The sequence below is a fragment of the Falco naumanni genome, chromosome 4 (genome assembly GCF_017639655.2).
Source record: "Falco naumanni isolate bFalNau1 chromosome 4, bFalNau1.pat, whole genome shotgun sequence".
In the NCBI taxonomy this organism is placed as follows: Eukaryota; Metazoa; Chordata; class Aves; order Falconiformes; family Falconidae; genus Falco; species Falco naumanni.
This window is the reverse complement of record NC_054057.1, coordinates 29969193-29973584: the sequence shown is the minus strand read 5'-3', so window position 1 is coordinate 29973584 and position 4392 is coordinate 29969193. Positions and strand designations below refer to the sequence as shown.

At 49.2% G+C, this 4392-nt stretch overlaps 1 long non-coding RNA gene across 1 annotated transcript; it reads left to right on the top strand.

Moving 5' to 3' along the window:
* Positions 1 to 355: 355 nt before the first annotated feature.
* Positions 356 to 3266, top strand: LOC121087099. The gene is made up of 2 exons (XR_005827525.1): positions 356 to 604; positions 2235 to 3266. It is a non-coding gene; the product is annotated as an uncharacterized LOC121087099 (long non-coding RNA).
* Positions 3267 to 4392: the final 1126 nt, after the last annotated feature.

Below are 4392 nucleotides of genomic sequence, written 5' to 3'. Positions count from 1 at the left end.
GGGGGGGAGGCAAGGGCCGGGCGGGGGTCCGGGCACAGCCGCCCCCCCGCAGGCCGCTGCGGCCACAGAACTGCCAGACCCCGCGCGGCCCGGGCCGCCGGGCCTGGGAAGCCGCAACCTCGCGGGTTCCCTCGGGTTTCGCCCCCGGGGCGCCTCCCTGCCCCTCTGCCCGCGCACGGCGCCGTGCTCACCGCGGCCCGGCCCGGCCCGCTCGGCCCCCAGCGGCCGCCGCGGGGAGCGCGGAGCAACCCGGCGGCCTCCCCCCGCCACCCCCCCGCCGAGCCGAGCCGAGCCGAGCCGGGCGGCTATTTTTAGTAAATCCTCCTCGCGTCGCCACGGGCTGCGATCGCAGCGCGCAGCCCCTCGCCGGCAGCTGCCGCCGCCCCGCCCCGCCCCGCGGCCCGCCCGCCGCGCACGGTGCAGGCTCGCCCGTGCCGGCTCCGCCGCCCGCCGGCGCTATGGCCACCTAGTCCCCGCGGCAGCCGCCGCAACTTTTCCTTCCCGCTCCGCACCTTCCCCTGCCGCCCCGGTGGAAGATGGCAGCTGGGGGGAGGACTGGAAGTTGCAGCCCGCGAGCGAAGAGATAAGGCGGAGGCGCGGGAAGGTGAGTGGCACCGGCTGCCCCGCTCCGCTCCGCTCCGCCCGGCCGCGGCGGCAGCCAGCGCGGGGCCGTGGGGCCGGCCCGTCCCGCCGCCCGGCCGCTGTGCTGGGCTTGCCGGGGTGGATTTTTCGGGACCTTTGGGAAGGTTTCGGGAAGTTGGGCCGTGTCAGGGCGGGTGGGGGCGGCCGCCCCCCGGTAAGTTTCGTTTCGCGGGAGCGTGAGTGGCGGAGGGGTTCCCGGTGCGCCTGCCCTGCCCGGCGTGTGTGCGCGTTAACGGGCCCGGGAGGGGGTCCCTGTGCGACCCACTCCTCTGCGGGGCCGCGGCCGTGTCGCGGGGGTGCCGGGGCCACCCAGGCAAGCCCGGGGGCTGGCGGGGCCGGTTGCCGGAGCCCCAGCGGGCGGGGAGGACGCTGCGAGCCCCCCGCGGCCGGCTGGGGAGCGGGGAGAGCCCCCCGCTGGGGGCCGAACAGGTGGGAGCGGGGCCGAGCGGCGGGGCGCTCCCCTGGGGCTCCCCGCCGGGCCGGGGTGGCGGCTGCCTGGGGCGGCGGCGCCGCAGGGCCGGTGCGGGCGCATCCCAGCCCGGTGCGCGGCCGGAGCTCCGTGTACCCGTGCTTTGGGTGGCCCAGCGGTGTGTGCATCCCGGGGGGCGGCTCAGCGGCGCGGGGCAGCGCACGGGCAGTTTCCGATACGGGTGCAGTTGTTTCGACTCACCTAAAATGTCCGAGTTGTAATCTGAAATGGAATGTAACAGCAGCCGGTAATCATTCGTGCTTATCACTGTTACAGAAAAAAAAGCAGGTATTACTTGTAATGCACGAAATGAGTATTCATCTGGGGAAGATTTACACAGAGCCCACGGCGGTTTGTATTTCAAAGTGCTCCGAAGGGGTGTAAAAATGCTGTTAAACTACGCGAGAATTTAAGAGGGGAGAAATTCTTAAAACAAGCCGAACATTGAGAAAGAAGTAGCAAAGCGAATTGCGGAGACCTTTTGACATATGAAAATGCATGAGTGTTCTTTGCTGATGCAAAAGGTGTTGAGAAGTCCTGTCACAAACAACACAGAACAAGTATCGACACAGAAGCTGAGGAATTTTAAACCTATCTGTCTTTCAGTATTGTCAGCTTTAGTTCCATGACATCTTGTTTTCTGGGACAGAAGAATAGTTTTGTGACAGTTATTCAGGATTTAATTTGCAAGCTCACAAAGGCCTGTAAACTCTGCTGAGAACTCATGAACAAAAAAGGACGGTATTTCACATTAAGGTTTTTCAAATGCCCTCTCCTACCCGCCCCCAGCCCCAGTTCCCCAACAGCATCCTAGATCTATTGAAGATATTTAAATTGTTCTTTTTTTGACAGTTTCTAAATTTTCTTTCATGCCCAATGCATTCTCCTATCAGTGGTCACAGCCCACGTATGTTTTGTACCCAGAGCACCTGCTTTGTTCAGAGGGAAGTGCAGGCTTGTTCTCTGTCATGGTACTGGAGCGGTATTGGAAGGCAATTCCATCCCTTCATACAGCTAAGTTGCATTGTTATTTGTATAAAATAGATAGGTCTCAACTATATATAACTTTCCACCATCAATGATACAAATGATACATTATTCTAACCCTTCTTTTTCATTACAGTGGCAGAGGTGTGACACAAAACGTTGGGAAAAAACATGTCATCGCCCCAGACAAAAGCTGCAGTCAGTCATATTTACCTACCAGTGGTGCCAACTTCATCATATAAATACTGAAATAGCTCTCTTTTGTATGAAAATGTCATTGTCAGTTGAGAATTCTGAAAAAGATAAAACCACGCCATTATACTTCATGGTGACCAAGCTGATGCAAGTACAGCACCATAGTTACTTAAGCCTGCCCAAAACAGTGTTCTCAGTGTTAGATTCCTGTGTATTCTGGTAGCAAAGTCAATGTCAATGTGTAATACACCCAGATATTTTCAACCTGACATTAAAATGCCAATTCTGAAAACAGCAGTGTTTGGTTTTCCATTAACCTGCTTTTCCACAAATGAAGCGCAGTCTCCAGGATGAAACGGGAATACTAGTTTATAAGCTGTTGTGTATCTTCTGTTTACCACCATGTTTCTGTGCCCAGAGCAGTTTAAAAATAAAAATGAAATAGTGTCTTCACTGCTGAAAGTCCTAGTACATGCTTCATCTAGTGCAGTTGCTCCTACTAGGATTTTTCTGGGGAAAAAAAGATAATACTGTGATTGAGTGGTATATATATTTTCTGATTTCTTAATAGACAATAACATTAAGAAGAGGTTCAGTTATAAAAACTATGTACTTTCTAAAAACCATTTAAAGTGGAAAATAATTTTCAGTTGTTTATCTCACTGCCTGAGATAATCTCATAGAAGTTGCTGTTGAAATTTTTTATATACTGAAAATATGGATCAAATTCATGTTTATCCATCATGAAAATGAAATGAATCCCAGTATGAATTACCATGAATGCTGAGGGTGACTAAATGTAGTTTAAGTAGTTATTTCTGAGTATTCAACTACTGCTTAATAGGAGAAATGGAGTTTTGAAAATATTCAAATCCTGTTGTGTGACTGACTATAGCCAATTAAAAATGACAAAAATGTTGGGATGTAGCCTAGTAATCTCCGAAATAGTAAATTAAAGCATGTATTTACTAGACTGGGTGTACTATTGTTATTTTGTATCCATCGGTATTCATACTAGCTACTTTAAAGCTACTTAGGGTATGTGTATACAAACAGCAATAGAAAGTACTTCTGGTTTACGGTGTAGTCGTAGCTGCTGAATCGTTAGCTGAGAGAGTTTGGTGTATTTCAGGAGTGAGGGCTTTTTGCCTTTTACAGAAGAGGTTTGGGCCAGATTTGCTGAGGGTTGTATATTATGCCTTATATGCATACTGTTCACGTGAAATTAACTTTCCATAGAATTAAAGTTAAAAGAGAATGTATCAGTTTTCCAGTCTCTCCAAGAGTGTAAGAAAACGTTCTTTCAGTTGTTGCGTTTAAGTAGGAAAGTACATAATACATTTGATGAGTTTATTTTAAGATGTAAAGACACGCTTTGTAAAGGCTGAATGCTGGACCATTCCATGATAAAAGATACTTGTCATGCTTCAAGGTTTCAGTAATGATTGCCAGAGAAGAAAGCATGTTTTTTTCAGAGAAAGTTGCGTCCTGAATCATTTAAGGTTAGATTGTTTACTGAAACTGGTATGTTAGTAAGGCAATGTAGAGCTAACAGTACTTGACAAAATCACCTTTCATTTGCTGCTTTTTGTTTTGGGTTTTTAGGTTAGGAAGATCATATATGACCAAAGAATTTATCCCATATTTGATGTAACTTACTTGAAATGAATGCATTACATTGTGAATGTCAGTGCATGCCAGGAAAGACTGCACTAGTGTTGACTTTATTATTGCAACTTTTATAGTATTATGAAGTTTATTCGTATGTGCTAATCTATAGCTTCATCTTCAGGCAGCTTAAAAATTACAGCAAAACAGTGTTTAACTACTTTTCAGAAATAATATTCATTAGTTTGGGGCCATCTTAAAATCTTTTCAGCTACAAGTTATGATCTAACTTTCCTGTGAGGACATACCCAAACTTCTTTATTTTTATGCAATATATAGTTATGTAACTTTTTTTCTAAAGAAGTTTGTTGTAGTGGTTTAACCCCAGGCAACAGCTAAGCCCCACACAGCCACTTGCTCGCTCCCCCGCCGTGGGATGGGGGAGAGAATCAGAAGAGTAAAAGCGAGAAAACTCGTGGGTTGAGATAAAG